Source organism: Dendrobates tinctorius, unplaced genomic scaffold (genome assembly GCF_039654945.1).
Source record: "Dendrobates tinctorius isolate UK_male_01 unplaced genomic scaffold, ASM3965494v1 ptg000064l, whole genome shotgun sequence".
Classification (NCBI taxonomy): Eukaryota; Metazoa; Chordata; class Amphibia; order Anura; family Dendrobatidae; genus Dendrobates; species Dendrobates tinctorius.
Genome location: NW_027361732.1, coordinates 10,896,802 through 10,914,552, shown reverse-complemented (window position 1 = coordinate 10,914,552; position 17,751 = coordinate 10,896,802). Strand labels below are relative to the sequence as shown.

The following is a 17,751-nucleotide window of genomic DNA, read 5'->3' as shown; positions in this document are numbered from 1 at the left end:
ACAAGCAACATGCGGCCTGGTGTTGTTGTGTTGAGAAATGGCTCCTGGGAAACGTTGGAGAAATGGCTGCACCACTAGTTCCACGACTGAGCTGTTAACGTACCTGGAATGAGTAGGACTTGTTAGGAGTCAGATTTCTGCCCTGGCTATGCAGAGATCTAGACCCTTACATCCTGCAGTCTCCTGCTATCCGTCCACTGCAGGAGAGATTGCAGAAGAGTTTGCTTTTCAGCAACTCTCTCCGGAGGCTAAGTCCTTCACCCCATACTCTGAGCATGCTCCTGGGACAACCTCCCATTGGAGCTCAGGAGTCAGGTGCTCAGGTCCTGCTCCTAATTCCATCGGTCCAGCTCAGGGTTATGGAGACTTCCGGAAGGTCCCGTACACTATAAAAAATGGAATCTCCAGCGCTGGACTTCAGTTAAAAATACATCATTTATTGTAAATTCTTAAAATAGAACAGAAAAAAGTATGGATAAGGACATACAGGCAGATGGGGTCTCTGGTGGTCTCCAACCAACGCGTTTCGACCTAGAGGGTCTTACTCATGGTTCACACTAGACCAATACTGACGACTACAAATAGTACAAAAACTAGTAAATCACAGGTGTTGGACAAAAGAATTAATGAAAATAGGGAGTATCCCTACCAGTTAACTCTTGCAAACACTCAGCCTAATGTGGAGCTGAAACAAAAACTTGTCGGAAAAACAAAAAAAAAAAAAAAAAAAAAAATCTAATAAAAAGATATCATAAGAATATAATAACAATCACAAAAATTATCAGAATAACCAGAATTGAATAGGACTAAGTAGAATGTAAATATACAGAAGAAAATATCAATCTAATTGCAATATTAAATCAAGTCGTTTGTTCAGACCTAATGGTACTCTTGTATTTAATTTAAAAATCCAAAAGGATTCACGATTTAATAATTTTCTCCTGAAATCACCTCCCCTAGTAGATCTATAGACTTTCTCTATTGCTATAATTTTGAGACTATCAGTTTTACCTCCATGAACAGTTTTACAATGATAAGAAACTGCTGAAATATTATAATTACTACTAGTAGCTTCTGACAAGTGTTTCAGAAATGACATATGACAATTTAACAGCACAAGAGAGAGCAGCTATGAAAGAGTTAAAAGATAATGCTGACATTCTGGTGAGACAGGCAGATAAAGGGGGTGGAGTAGTCGTGCTTAATGCTGGTCTGTATTATTCAGAAAATCTGCGCATTTTGAATGATTCTGCTACCTATTCCAAGATTTCTAGTGATCCCACGTCTAAATTTCAGTGTGATTTGTCAAAATTATTAAACGATGGTTTAGTCACAGGGGCCATAACACAGAAAATTTATGATTATGTTAATATCAAGAACCCTGTGATTCCCATTTATCATGCGTTTCCTAAAATCCACAAGGATTTGTTCCCCCCCCCCCTTTAGAACTATAATTTCGGGGATAGGGTCTTTTTCAGAGAAATTGGCAGAGTGGGTTGATCATTACCTACAACCTTTGGTCATTGATCTTCCAGGATATATCAGAGACACCAAAATGTTAATCTCTGCCTTGGATGATTATCATTGGTCACCAGAATATTCATGGATTACTTGTGATGTGGTGGGTCTATACCCGTCCATACCACACAATGTGATTATTTCTAGTCTCACATTCTTTTTGGACAAATATAGCACATATGTGATAGAAATTCAATCCTTCATTGTGGATGCAGTTTCCTTTCTTCTCTCACATAATTATTTTTCATTTGATGGAATTTTTTTCTTACAAAAACAAGGAGTAAGTATGGGGGGTAAATGTTCCCCAGCTTTAGCTAATATTACAGTAGCTGTTTGGGAAGAGAAATATATCTTATGTAACAATAATCCCTTTTCACAAAATATACAACTATATGGCCGCTTTATAGATGACCTGATTTTGATTTGGAAGGGAGACATCTCAGGGATTAGTGATTTCATTAGCTATATCAATATGAATGATTTTAATCTTTCATTTACATTTACAGTGTCGGATTTTTCTATCAGTTATCTGGATGTGACTTTAGGCCCTTTTACATTTAGCGATGCACCAGCGATCCAACCAGCGATCCGACCCGGTCAGGATCGCTGGTGCATCGCTAAATGATCGCTAGTGAGCTTTCATACAGAAAGATCTCACAGCGATGCAGCAGCGACGCAGCGCACGATACTTACCATTCACACACAGCGATCCTGCGTCCTCCCGCCCGCCTCCACGCGTCGCTGGACGTCACAGCAGGAAGCCCAGCAGGAAGCAGACGACGAGAAATGGAGCCGGACATTCTCGCGCGATCAGCGATGAGCAGCGGGGGAGCCGGTCGCTGGTAAGTATCACACATAGCGATATCACTAGCAATGTCGCTATAACGTCACAAAACCAGTGACGTTTTAGCGATATTGCTAGCGATATTGCTTAGTGTAAAACCCCCTTAAGTCTGTGAATCCTGACAACCAAAAGGTCTGCGTTTTTCCTTTCAGAAAACCCACAGATACAAATTCAATTTTACAAGCTTATTCTTGTCACCCCAAGCACGTGGTTAAAAACATTCCAGTGGGAGAATTAATTAGGTTAAAAAGAAATTGCAGCTCACCTATAACATTTGCTAAAGAATCAAACAAAACCCTATCTAGACTTAAGGACAGAGGATATGCTAATTGGATGCTAAGGAAAGCTGATAATATTGTCAGCAGGATCGATAGACACACCCTGCTGAATGAATCTCCTTTGAGCCTTGTACACACTGGAGTTACTGCTAGCAAGAAAAAGAATCGCACACGGGCCCCCTGTAATAATTATGACCGTCCTATAGTTAGTTTTTCTACCATGTACAGTCCACAATTCAATAAGATAACGGACATTGTCAAAAAATATTTACCTATTTTACACAATGATAATAAACTTGGTCAAATTCTGGACAATACCCAGATACGATACATAGCCAGGAAAGCTCCTGCTTTGAGCGATATCTTATCCCCCAGTCTTTTTATCAGTAATAGGAGAACTAAAAATAATACTTGGTTGTCATATAAAGGCTTTTCCAAATGTGGACATCATCCCTGTAAAGTCTGCAACTATGTGGTTAAAACCAGCAGATTCACTTCTAGTGTTACTGGCATATCATACCCTATTCAGTCTCACATAAATTGTAATTCAGAAGGAGTAATATATGTTATTGAATGCGTTTTTTGTAACCTACAATATGTAGGCTGTACAATAGGACCTCTTAAAAAGAGAATTAGGAAACACTTGTCAGAAGCTACTAGTAGTAATTATAATATTTCAGCAGTTTCTTATCATTGTAAAACTGTTCATGGAGGTAAAACTGATAGTCTCAAAATTATAGCAATAGAGAAAGTCTATAGATCTACTAGGGGAGGTGATTTCAGGAGAAAATTATTAAATCGTGAATCCTTTTGGATTTTTAAATTAAATACAAGAGTACCATTAGGTCTGAACAAACGACTTGATTTAATATTGCAATTAGATTGATATTTTCTTCTGTATATTTACATTCTACTTAGTCCTATTCAATTCTGGTTATTCTGATAATTTTTGTGATTGTTATTATATTCTTATGATATCTTTTTATTAGATTTTTTTTTTTTTTTTTTTTGTTTTTCCGACAAGTTTTTGTTTCAGCTCCACATTAGGCTGAGTGTTTGCAAGAGTTAACTGGTAGGGATACTCCCTATTTTCATTAATTCTTTTGTCCAACACCTGTGATTTACTAGTTTTTGTACTATTTGTAGTCGTCAGTATTGGTCTAGTGTGAACCATGAGTAAGACCCTCTAGGTCGAAACGCGTTGGTTGGAGACCACCAGAGACCCCATCTGCCTGTATGTCCTTATCCATACTTTTTTCTGTTCTATTTTAAGAATTTACAATAAATGATGTATTTTTAACTGAAGTCCAGCGCTGGAGATTCCATTCTTTATTTTGCTTCAGTCAACACCCCTGATCAAGGTGACTCCGTGCGCAGGAGGATTATGGATCGCAACCGAGACTGGTGAGCTGACCTCCCTTCATTTTCCCTATCCTTCTATAATCGTACACTATAAAAAGTGCGCATGGCTGTTCCGCCATGCGCTAGTATTTTCATACTGCTGCTGTGTGTATGGTATTGGATGCTTGGACTGGTGGATGACTTATTATGAAACCCCTTCCCTCTGATATTACGATTGTGTGACTGATTGGGCAGCCGCCAGTAGCAGCGCTAGCGCCAGCGTGCTCCAGCCATACCTTGTTCAGCAGCTAAGTGTCCTGCATTGCGCCAGCGTCCTTGCAGCGCCTTGCTTGCGGCTCTGTTCATGCTGCGCTGCAGTTGCAGCTTATTTCTGCGTCCGCGGTTGCGACGCCAGCACACTTGTTACCACGGTAGGTGTTGGGCGTAGTGACGTTTTAACTACTCCGGTTTTTACCTACCGCATGTGTGCCGCTGAGTTCCTGTGTTACTAACAGGCTCAGCGTTACTTTTCTATTTTTCCTGTAGCAGCTCTGTGCACTTAACAGAGACTGCTTGATTGCACCTGGGTGATATAGAACCCCGTGCTCATTACCGCCACAGTGCTGTGTCTTCTAGCTGCGGTTCTTCCATCTGCTGCACGGTGGACCCCGGGCGGTGAACACGTTTATTTATATTTTTAAAGCGTGTTCCGCCGCTGTAACAGGACTGGTGTCTGTGATTCTATTCAGAGTGTTCTGTCCTCACTAAATGAAGCAGAATTCATGTAGCTATACAGGCAGCTAAACTGCTATACCGGGGTCCAATAAGGAGACTGTGGTTGAATCTGTGCTTTTATTGAACGTGATGGTATATTGATGTGGTGAAACTACAAGCAAAACTTAATATATACACTCAGTCAATACAGGGTACATCAGGGATACATATTATACATAATACATTATAAATCAACATCTGCACTAATAACTAACCAGGGGAAGGACTGATTAACCAAGCTAATATGAGACAGGAATTAGATACAGGAAGCATAAATACGTACCAGCGATGCTATCACAAGGGGAGAAGAGAAATGAGATGCTTCCTGAATGCAGGCTAAAGGAAAATGGAGAACTGGAGGGAATTGGAGGCTGAACTAACCATAATCCTTTGCAAAAGGCTCCCAGAAAGCATTGCTACCTTACAAAAATGCATTGCAAACGGAGGAAATGGCAAAATGAAAGTAAAACACACAATAACACTTCAGTTATGACTCTGGTCACTAGATGGAGACAGAAAACACTGTAAACATTAATAAGCAGATAATAAATCAGATGTTAAATAAAATGTCGGAGACACAACATAAAGACTGGACAGACATCTGTCTGAGATGGTTTAGTGAATCCTGAATTGAGCAGGGGGTTGGACACGATGACCCTGGAGGTCACTTCCAACTCTAACATTCTATGATTCCATAATTCTATACATTACCTCATGAAGGCCTCTTCATGGCGTAGTCCACCACAGGAGAAAAAGCTGACACTATTATGTAAAAGGCAAAATCCACAGGTCTCCACATTACAAATGGGTAGTGCTCTGTGATCAGAAAGATACAACAAAATCCTTCATGAAGATAGTTATATTCACGGCACTTGCCACATAAATCTTCATCCAAGATATCCGTTTATTTACATAAGGCACATACAAGATATAATTTACGGGAGACAAATGTGCAATAAATTGTGTCCTGTATGCACCTTATTTAAATAAAGGAAACCTTGGATGAAGATTTATGTGGTGAGTGCTCTTCATAATGTTAGAAATAAATGTTATAAAAGAAGGAAGTACCAAAAATAAATTATTTTAAGTTGCTTTGTAAATAATGCATGCTAAATCGCATTGAGGACAGTTACTGTATAATGGATAGGGATGAGCGATATTGCCCAATATCGTATCGGAATTCCGATTTCCGATATTGAAAAAATATCGGATATCGGAATTTCTGATTTCCGATATCAATGCAAGTCAATGGGAAAAAAAAATCGGAATTACAAAATGACCACTACAGTGCCATATAATGGATAAAATGGAGGGGAAACACCTCAGGATAATGGGGAAGGAGTTTGCAGAGGCAGAGGAGCAAAAAAATCGCTAGAAAAATGCACAGAGTGAAAGCTGTAGCAGGAAAACTGGTCACCATCTTCTTTACAGTGGTGTTTTTTCTTTGGGTTAGGATTAGTTGGGGTAGGGTTAGGGTTTATGGTTAGTAGGGTAAGGTTTAGGGTTTAGGGTTAGGGGTTAGGGTTAGTTAGGGTTATGGTTAGGGTTAGTAGGGTTAGGGTAAGGGTTAGGAGTTAGGGTTAGTTAGGGTTAGGGTTATGCTTATGGATAGTAGGGTTAGGGTTAGTAGGGTTAGGGTTAGGGGATAGGGTTTAGAGTTAGGGTTAGAGTTAGGGGTTAGGGTTTGCTAGGGTTGGGGTTATGCTTATGGTTAGTAGGGTTAGGGGTTAGGGTTAGTTAGGGTTATGCTTATGTTTAGTAGGGTTAGGGTTAGTAGGGTTAGGGTTAGAATTAGGGTTATGGTTAGGGTTAGTAGGGTTAGGGTAAGGGTTAGGGGTTAGGGTTATCTAGAGTTAGGGTTATGCTTATGGTTAGTAGGGTTAGGGTTATTAGGGTTAGGAATTATGGTTATGGTTAGTAGGGTTAGGGGTTAGGGTTAGTAGGGTTAGGTGTTAGGATTAGTAGGGTTATGGTTAGGGGTTAGGGTTTAGGGATAGGGTTAGTAGGGTTAGGGTAAGGATTAGGGGTTAGGGTTAGTTATGGTTAGTAGAGTCAGGGTTTACGGTTAGGGTTATGCTTATAGTTAGTAGGGTTAGGGGTTAGGGTTAGTAGGGTTAGGGTTTAGGGTTATGCTTATGGTTAGTAGGGGTAGGGTTAGGGGTTAAGGATAGTAGGGTTAGGGTTAGGGGTTATGGTTATGGTTAGTAGGGTTAGGGGTTAGGGTTAGTAGGGTTAGGGGTTAGGATTAGTAGGGTTATGGTTAGGGGTTAGGGTTTAGGGTTAGTAGGGTTAGGGTAAGGGGTTAGGGTTAGTTAGGGTTAGTAGAGTCAGGGTTTATGGTTAGGGTTATGCTTATAGTTAGTAGGGTTAGGGTTAGTAGGGTTAGGGTTTAGGGTTATGCTTATGATTAGTAGGGTCAGGGGTTAGGGTTAGTAGGGTTAGGGTTACTGTTATGCTTATGGTTAGCAGGGTTAGGGGCTAGGGTTAGGGTTTAGGGTTAGTAGGGTTAGGGTAAGGGTTAGGGGTTAGGGTTAGTGGTTAGGGTTAGTTAGGGTTAGTGGTAAGGGTTAAGGGTTAGGGATAGTTAGGGTTAGGGTTAGTGATTTTACATTATTAAATTAAAACTGCCAGTGGTGGTGTCAATATGCCCTTTGACTGACATGTGTCTGCGTTCAGCTCACCTTGCTTTGCAGGGAGTTTCCAGGAGCACCACGTGGAGGAATGGATACACTCCCTTTAAACCATGCTTAGTCTTCTTCTGCTTTCCGATTTCCGATGTGAAAAAAATATCGGAATCGGAAATCAGAATTCCGATATCGCAAATATCGGGCCAATTTCCGATATTTCAATATCGGAAAGCTCATCCCTAATAATGGATAATACCCATAGCAGTTCTATCAGAAACGGATAGGGACATACCGAAACACCATCACACCACTTCAACTCCGTTTCGCTACCGCTTCATCAGGGAGTGACAACTTATGCCTGCTAGCATCTAACTTGCGGTATTTATAACTTAATTTATGCCTCCTAGCATTTAACTTGTGCTATTTTAAATACAGTTTATGCCAATTAGCTATTTATGTGCACTTTATAATTTATATAATATACTGTCACTGAACATTTATATTAATATATACATTTTTTCTTTGGTATGTGGTATGATTGTGGAGTGCCCTCACTTGCCAGGGCCGTGGGGTACTCAGTACCGGGCTGGTTGATCTTCTCAACGGGAGTTGTCACGGCAGCAGTGACCCGGTCCATGGCCTTGTGGCTCCATTGCAAAAGGGGTTGTTTCAGTGTGCTTATGGTGGTGAAAGTTTATAAGTGATTTGTGACGCCACCTGTGGTGTTCGGCAAATATTAAGCCGATGCTGCAAACAGATCCTCTGGGACAGATGGTGTAATGCAGCAATAATGTTATAGCCCTCCACAGGCAGGGCTGTAGTCCCAGGGCAGTGTAGGTGAAGTGACACTTAGATGGTGTAGTGTCGGGCGCAGGAGGGATGTAGCGGTATCGGGCAGGCTGGCGCAGGAATAAGTGGAGGACACCAGGGCATGTAGTTCCAAAGCTTTACTCACAGTCTGTTGTGGTACAGGTGCCTGCATCCATGCCGTGTCCTCTGGGTCAGGAGCTCAGCCAACTTACAGGCAAGATGAAGTACTCCTTTCCAACACTCCGCCAACATATGTGCCTTTTCTGAACGTCTCCCTCTTAGCGCCTTTGAATGAAGTACTCACAGTACTGAGTTACACTGTAGTTCCTCCTGTCAGATGTTCCTATGAACTCTACTTGTATGGCAGACAGCTGTAGCCTACTTCACGGACTCCTTCTACCTAGTCCCGGCTCACACACATTGCTGTTGTGCCCCCAAGTCTGGTGTGGGATTAAAGCGGTCACTACTTCTATTCCTCCGGTGTCTGCTGCAGGACCATTAGTATCCGTACAACCTCGGGGACCGGACCCCGGCCTTGCGCTTAGAACTTGGGAAGGGTTCTCCTCTAACCCTGATCCTTAGTTCTCTTATTCTCCTCACGTTCCTTACTAATCCTTTCTTTCTTATGGAGAGTCAGGCTTTCTATCGATGTTCCTTTCTTGTGCCAGCGGACCCAGATCACTGAGGTCAGCTGCAGCACTTCCTTCATCCATCCCACTCAGGGGATCTCCTTTCACAGACTGACCTCGTCAGACTCCTGTGACTAACTAACTAAATCCTATCCTCTTTCCGCTCTTTTAGTGCAAAGTAAACTCCACCCGCCTCCCAGCACGCTTCGTGTTCCAAGCAGGGAGCCACCAAAGGGTGCTTTGCTACACTACTATGTTGTGTGGGATGCAGGTGCTGGAGCGTGGTCAGGTGTCTCCACCTTACCTGGATGGTGGGGTACCACACCTCAGGAGGAGGTGCAGTACCTCTGTGGTGACTGAACCCTCAGGGGCACCACAATTGTGTATACTGGGCTATCTGGATTGTCATCTTGCTATGGAGGATGTACAATTGTAACAGTGATTTTTTGGAGTATACTATTTGTCAATATCTTTTTGACTATATCCCTCCCCCTCATGATCTTTGTTTCTTTTTTAATATTTTTAATGTGTCCTTGTCTTTTTGAATACCTTCTTTTGGGTCTCTCTTCGTGATGTTTCCCATATGGTTTTCAGATGGAGACTGTGAGCAGCCTGCATGGTATCATAGTGCTACCATCGCCTGCAGCTTTTCTGGACTTGTCTCCCATTGAGCACATCTGGGACATCACTGGTAATTGGCAATTTCAAAGTGAGCTGACAGCTACGGATCTTAATGATTTGTGCGCAAATGCATTCAGCATGGCAGAACATTCCTCAGAGAACCATTAATAACCTTATTAATGCAACACTCCCATCAAAATTGTATCCTCTTAATATATTGCAGTCGTCATGTTATATAATTGTACTGGGTACTTACAATTGCTCTTTTTGCCTTTCTACCCAGCTGAATCATCTATTTTATCTGTTCTATGTAGAAATAGAAAATCTTGTGTGCCTGCATTTATCATTACTCTGTTCAACTTCTGCCCCAGCTGCTCCTTCTCCCCCGCCAGAGACTTTTGGAGTGACTTATGACTCATACAGGGAAAATTGACTGCATGTTTCTACATAGAGCATAGAAGGATTCAGCTAGTTAGTTTTTAACCCCTTTCTGCCATGTGACGTACTATTCCATCCATGTGCCCTGGGACTTAATTCCCAGGGACAGGATAGTACGTCACAGCGATCAGCGGCCGGGTGTCAGCTGATTGTCACAGCTGACACCCGACACAATGTGTCAGGGGCGGTCACGGACCGCCCCCGACACGTTAACCCCTGGCACACCGCGATCAAACATGATCGAGGTGTACCGGGGTTAAAGGAAGCATCGGCAGGGAAGGGGCTCCCTCTGTGCTTCCCTGCGACCCCCGCTGCCGCGCAATGTGCAGCGCCACTGCGGGGGTCTCCTTCCCTGCAGGTCCCCGGATCCAAAATGGCGACGGGGACCTTCGGGGGCCTGCAGGGAGCCGGCTTCCTCAGTGCCTGCAAAGCGCAGGCATGAGGAAAGCCTGTGCAGTGCCTGATCTGTCACAGCGATCAGTGATGTCCCCCCCTGGGACAATGTAATAAAGTTTAAAAAAAAGTGTAAAAATAATTTTAAAAAAATAATTTTAAAAAAATCGCTAAATAAATTAAAAAAAATATTCCCTAATAAATTCATTTTTCGGAAATAAAAAAAACAAAAAACAATAAAAATACACATATTTGGTATCGCCGCGTCGATAACGACGCGCCCTATAAACTGTCCCATTCGTTAACCCCTTTAGCAAACCACTTAAAAAATAAAATTAAAAAACAAAGCAAAAAATAATGATTTATCATCATACCACCGAACAAAAAGTGCAATAACGCGCGATCAAAAAGACGCATATAAATATCCATGGTACCGCTGAAAACATCATCTTGTTCCGCAAAAAACGAGCTGCCACACAGTGTCATCAGCAAAAAAATAAAAAAGTTATAGCTTGCAGAATAAAGCGATGCAAAATAATTATTTTTTATATAAAATTGTTTTCATTGCATAAAACCGACAAAACATAAAAAAAGACATAAATGAGGTATCGCTGTAACCGTACTGACCCGAAGAATAAAACCGCCTTATCAATTTTACCGCACGCGGAACGGTGTAAACGCACCCCCCAAAAGAAATTCATGAAAAGCTGGGCTTTGTTCATTCTGCGTCCAAAAAATCGGAATAAAAAGCGATCAAAAAATGTCACGTGCCCGAAAATGGGACCAATAAAAACGTCAACTCGTCCCACAAAAAATAAGACCTCACATAACTCGGTGGGTCAAAATATGGAACAATTATAGCTCTCAATGTGGTGATGCAAAAACTATTTTTACAATAAAAAGCGTGACAGCTGCCAAACATAAAAACCCGCTATAAATAGTAAATCAAACCCCCCCGTTATCACCCCCTTAGTTAGGGAAAAATAATAAAATTAAAAAAATGTATTTATTTCCTTTTTCCCATTAGGGTTAGGGCTAAGGCTAGGGTTAGGGCTAGGGTTATGGCTAGGGTTAGGGCTAAGGTTAGGGCTAAGATTAGGGTTAGGGGTGTGTTGGGGTTAGGGTTGGAGTTAGAGTTGGGGGGTTTCCACTGTTTGGGCACATCAGGGGCTCTCCAAACGCAACATGGCGTCTGATCTCAATTCCAGCCAATTCTGCGTTGAAAAGGTCAAATAAGGCTCCTTCTCTTTCATGCTCTTTCATGCACCCAAACAGTGTTTTACCCCCACATATGAAGTATCAGCCTACTCAGGACAAATTGCAAAACAACTTTTGGAGTCCAATTTCTCCTGTTACCCTTAGGAAAATAAAAAATTGGGGGCAAATATATCATTTTTGTGGAAAAAAATATGATTTTTTTATTTCACGCCCGGGCATTATAAACTTCTGTGAAGCACTGGGGGGGGTTCAAAGTGCTACCACACAGCTAGATAAGTTCCTTAGGGGGTTTAGTTTCCAAAATGGGGTCACTTGTGGGGGGTTTCCAATGTTTAGGTACATCAGGGGCTCTCCAAAGGCAACATGACACCCGCAGACCATTCCATCAATGTCTGCATTCCAAAATGTCACTAATTCCCTTCTGAGCCGCGACGTGTGCCCATACAGTAGTTTTCTCCCACATATGGGGTATCAGCATACTCAGGACAAATTGGACAACAACTTTTGGGGTCCAATTTCTCCTGGTACCCTTGGGAAAATAAAAAATAATTGGTGACTAAAAGATCATGTTTGTGGAAAAAATACGATTTTTTTATTTCCCCTCCCCTGCGTTATAAACTTCTGTGAAGCACTGGGGGGTTCAAAGTGCTCACCACACATCTATATAAGTTCCTTGGGGGGGTCTAGTTTCCAAAATGGTGTCATTTGTGGGGGTTTCCACTGTTTTGGTACATCAGGGGCTTTCCAAACGTGACATGGTGTCAGATCTCAATTCCAGCCAAAAAAGTCAAATGGCGCTGCTTCCCTTCCGAGCTCTGCCATGCGCCCAAATAATTATTTACACCCACATATGGGGTATCAGCATACTCAGGACAAATTGCACAATAACTTTTAGGGTCCTGTTACCCTTGGAAAAATAAGAATTGAGGGTGAAAAGATCATTTTTGTGGAAATAATATGATTTTTTAATTGCACGGCTGTACGTTATAAACTTCTGTGAAGCCCTTGTGGGTTCAAAGTTCTCACCACATATCTAGATAAGTTCCTTGGGGGGTCTAGTTTCCAAAATGGAGTCAATTGTGGGGGGTTTCCACTGTTTAGGTACATCAGGGGCTCTCCAAACGTGACATGTCATCCGTTCTGAATTCCAGCCAATTTTGCATTGAAAAAGTCAAACGGTGCTCCTTCCCTTCTGAGCTCTGCCTTGCGCTGAAACAGTGGTCCCCCCCCCACATATCAGGTATCAGCGTACTCAGGACAAATTGCACAATAACTTTTGCAGTCCAATTTCTCCTTTTACCCTTGGTAAAATAAAAAAAATTGGACCTGAAGTATTTTTTTTGTGAAAAAAGTTAAATGTTCATTCTTTTTAAATATTCAAAAAATTCCTGTGAAGCACCTGAAGGGTAAATAAACTTCTTGAATATGGTATTGAGCACCTTAAGGGGTGCAGTTTTTAGAATGGTGTCATTTTTGGGTATTTTATATCATATAGACCCCTTAAAGTGGCTTCAAATGTGATGTGGTCCGTAAAAATAAAATGGTGTTGCAAAAATGAGAAATTGCTGGTCAACTTTTAACCCTTATAACTTCCTAACGAAAAACAATTTTGGTTCCAAAATTGTGCTGATGTAAAGTAAACATATGTGAAATGTTACTTATTAAGTTTTTTGTGTGCCATATCTCTGTGATTTCAGGGCATAAAAATTAAAAGTTGGAAAATTGCGACATTTTTTCAAAATTTTCACCAAATTTCCATTTTTTTCACAAATAAACGCAAGTTATTTGAGTGAAATTTTACCACTAACATGAAGTACAATATGTCATGAGAAAATAGTGTCGGAATCGCCGGGATCCATGGAAGCGTTCCCAGTGGTCAGAATTGTAAAAATTGGCCCGGTCATGAGCGTGCAAACCACTCTTGGGGGTTAAGGGGTTAATCACGTGATCTCATACACCTAATGGAAATGAAGAATTAGTTGGGTAGAAAGGCAAAATGAGCAATTGTAAGTACACAGTGCTATATGGTGACTGCAATATATTAAGAGGATACAAATTTTGATGGGATTATGTCATGGTTTGGACGGGGTTCTTGCCCTGCACTCACAGGGTTAAGTGTATGTGGCCTCTTTCTGGATCTGGGAGGGGTATTTATACTCACTCTTTACCAGGGTTCTCTGTCAGCTATACTTTTGCCCTTGGCTTAGTTTAAGTGACCCCTGTGCGTTTGTGCAGTGTGCATGCTTCTGTGTTTGATATCTTGGCTTTTGACCCGGTCGGTCCCTGTTATGCGCCTACCTTCCATTTCTGTACCGACTATTGCCCGTTCTGGTTTACTGATCTCTTGCTAAGTCCTGACTATCCGTTCTACCTGCTGATTCGGTACGGTGTGTCTATTTTCCTGGTTTCTGACTTCGGCTACGTCTCTGGTGATTCTCCTGTCTATGCCCATGGTACTTCTGCTGTCCGTACAGTTGTGACCCTTAGCCTGTCCCTGACATCCCTCCTGTCTAGCGCTCATCCACGCTTCTGTTTGTGCTATACCTGCTGGTAGGATCCTTATTTCTGACCGACATTTCTCTCTGCTCCTGCTCCCTCTGGGAGACCTGCAGCTGGCTCCGCCCCTTGGCAGTCACGTGCTTCAGGTCCTGTTTGCCTGAAGCAGGCATCTCCACTGCTGATGCCCAGCTCCACAGGTAGTTTAGCATAGTTTGTTCTACTCAGGACACGCGCACTGGCTCAGTGAACAAGTGCAGTGCGGTGTTCCTGACAGACTGCTTCTTTAAGAGCATGCCAATTAGTGTAAGTATGTACAGTATTTTTGTGTGAGGTGCTCATAATCCATACTGAATAAATCAAATGTTTTGAAAATTTGTTTTCATTTTTTCATCATTTGCATATCATTAACATGTCTATCCATCCTGTAATTTACATCATTCTACTAATACTTCTTCTAATATTCAATAATTTTCCCTTTTTGTTGCAATTTAAATGTTGAGGACTGTATTTTGTGGGAGTTGCTTTTCTCACATTTTACTACAGAATCTTTTGCTATAATTTAAGCAATTGTTCAAATTGTTGCAAAGTATAGTAATTTTATTAGCAGCAATTATTGCTCTGATTGTCGTACAACGGAAACATATGGATGCCCTATTAAAGACAAGTGTGGGAAATCAAAAAACCCTGCATGATATCGGCAGCTTTGCAAATAAAAACAGACTGTAAACTACAGGAGCTGAAAAAAGAATCATGTTTGATGTCGTTATTACCAAGCTCAGAAATCTTTTACAGCTTGTAATCATTCATAAACAATGTAAATTTATATTGCTGCCTCCAATTCCAGATGCAAATTGTCAAAAGGGTAGTTTGCTTTAGTAATGAACACCATAAATGAAATATCCTATAGAGAGGGCAATATAAAAGCTATGTCTGGGCCAGTCATTGGAAAACTTGATGGTGCTGTAAGAGTACGAGCAGGAACGTGGGATGCAGTGACGGGACGCAGGCAGAGCATGGGTTAACAGGTTTATTTACAGGGGAATATTCCACGCAGGGAGGTAAATAGTTAAACAGTCAAGAGATAAAGGGTTAGTCAGAGGACACAACGGTACATTAAAGGCAAAGGATATAACAACGGTTCAGATGACGGCAGTTCGTTAGCATAGATGTAAGACAGTCGTTAAACTGCAGCTCCTGTTGCAAACTTAATTGTTACGCAATGGCTGGCGAGGTGTGCTCTCTAGTGGGGTCAGGTAGATGACAATACCCCATCTTCCGGTAACAGTGGTCGGTCTCTGGTACCTTCCACTGCCCCTAGTCCATATACTGCTGTGGCTATTAAAGGAAAGGGCCACAGAACGGTATGAGCCCTACGGGGCTCCTTAACTGTCTTAACTGATGTAGTGAGGTCACAAAGGTCAGGACAACTATTCTGTGTCCACGTCAGGGTGTGTGTCAGTCATGTGTGGTTTCTCTTAGGCAGCGCGTGGGCGGTACTCATGGTCAGTTCATGCACGGCACCTGGTACTCTCTGGCTGTTACTGGACACACACCGCACGTCCAGCTCTCCCTGGTCCCCGCTGTTGGTGTAGGGTGATGCTGGTCTGTCTGGTGCTGGTAATCCCGGCCAGAGCACTCCTCTCTTGGTCTGCTGCGACACCCGGCTCGGCTCCGCCCTGGGTGCATGGCTCTGCTCTGCTGACACGGCTCTCTCTGCTGGCACAGCTCTACTGGCACAGCTCTGTTCTGGACAACTCTCTCTTCTGACACAACTCTGCTCCGCAGACAACAGGGGCTCCTTCCATACAGCCCGTCGCCTAGTCAGTCCTCTCAGGTGGGGGATGCAGAGCATGCTGATCACCGCTCTTGTGCGCTGCTCTCTGCGCTGTTCCCCGCCAGCGCCAGACTGAAGTCCTTCGCGTGCTATTTCCTTTTATCCCCTGCTGCTGCGTGCCCTTTTCTGGCTCTCCCCGACCCCTCCTGTCAGCAGGAAGCTCCGTCTCCCAAGGGCTTCCCCCAGACTTCAGGGCAAGGTCCGCTCCTCTCAGGCTTCCCCCCGGGAACAGAGGATGCAGCCCTTTCAGTTTCGGACCTGGCATGCAGGTACCCGCGGTCCGGTCTATCTCCTTACAGTGTCATGATTTCATGAAATGTGGCACTCACATAGAATAAGTTCAACAACATTTAGAACATTCAGCTAATCTACTACAGTATGTGAAGAGTCAATTTTCTTACTAGTACCCTTATGAAAGTTTTCCACAACTATCAGTTATGGCTCGGGCACACAAGCACTGAGCAGCAGTCCACAAGGGCCATGTGGCTTCTCAATACAGAGCTGAGGATCTGAGGTCTGCTGTATCGAGCAAAGTATGTAGGAACCTAGTCGGTCCTAGAAGATTCTAGAGGGAGCATAGCTGCGTGCTTACAGAGTCAGATGGAGAAAGCCATCATTTTTTACCTGTCGGAATCAGACATAGTAAATAACCCTGTCAAATAAGACATAGAAATACTCTAGGGGCCCACTGAACATCCATACAAGCCTTAATTCTTCTACATGCTAAACATAGATGTAATACCGCAGTGTACTGGCGCCCTTACACTAGGTTCACACATTGCATATTTGGTGTGGACTTTAATAATAATAGTGGACACCTGCACCTAAAGACAGTAAAAAAAAGGCGATAACAGATTGGTTTGGGTCTGACCAATGAGACCTCTCCAATCTGCAGAATGGGGCATTTTTTTTATCCCCATTACAATGGAGCATCAGTGCATAAGCTTAGCTCCATTCATTCTCTATTGGTCTGCCAAGTGCAGCTTTGATGGCAGCCCCATAGAAAATGAATGGAACAGTGGTAAAACATAAGAACTGCAGCTTCACTCTAACTGGGATGAAAGTGCTCTGTTCTACTGATCGTGGGAACACCATTGGTCAGACGCATTAACCCTGCGGATACGGGATAAATTATCTTCACTAAACATCTCCTTCATTTGTGTAAAGGCGTGACTTCAGTTCCTAATTATTTGAGGCCTCGGCAGTTGTACGCAGTACTTGTCCACTCTCACCCACTCTTAAGCTTCATTGGAGTTCTCTCTAGGCATTATTAAGTTGGGTATGTTAGTCATGAAAATACCATAAAGGGAGGTCAATGTACTTTATTTTACCTAGAACAAGAAAGCCAATAAAAAAAGATGTGCTGGGAAAATGATTATTGAAAATAGTATAAATCTTTATTATTACAATTTCTCATGGTTAAAAAGATAATAAAAGAAGGTGACGTAAAGTGGGAATAAAATATCCAACATGCTAAAAGCAGATATGCAAATGATGGATGAGCAACAGACAAAATGTATGCGATACATTCAATAATATCTAAACACGGTAAGTAGATCACATAAGATGTACCCTGGTAAATCCCTGAATGTGGAAAAATGGTAATGATATGTATCAAAGTAAAGAAAAAGTGGAGGGTGTAAACAGGGTACAAATCAAACAATGGAAATAAAAATGAAGGTGCCAACACTATTTGAAAATCCCATAGCAACAAAAAATATAAAGTGCAAAGATGCAAAAAGTGAAAGGGACAACAAATAGTGGACCAAATGCAAAGATGCTCACCCACTACACCAGACAAGCGTTTCACTAATGCCTGATGTAGCATTAGTTAAAGCAATACCCCTGACAAAGCATTAGTGAAACGTGCATCGGCTGTGGTTGGTAGGTGAGCATCTCTGCATTTGGTCCACTTGTCCCTTTCACT

At 42.3% G+C, this 17,751-nt stretch overlaps 1 protein-coding gene across 1 annotated transcript in view; it reads left to right on the top strand.

Annotated features, from left to right (window-relative positions):
• Positions 1-3,433: 3,433 nt before the first annotated feature.
• CCDC122 (coiled-coil domain containing 122) overlaps positions 3,434-17,751 on the top strand; it is a 49,782-nt gene continuing 35,464 nt past the window's right edge. Inside the window, exon 1 of the mRNA XM_073580296.1 lies at positions 3,434-4,044. The gene's annotated coding sequence lies outside the window, so the exon portion shown is untranslated. The remainder of the gene's footprint in view (positions 4,045-17,751) is intronic.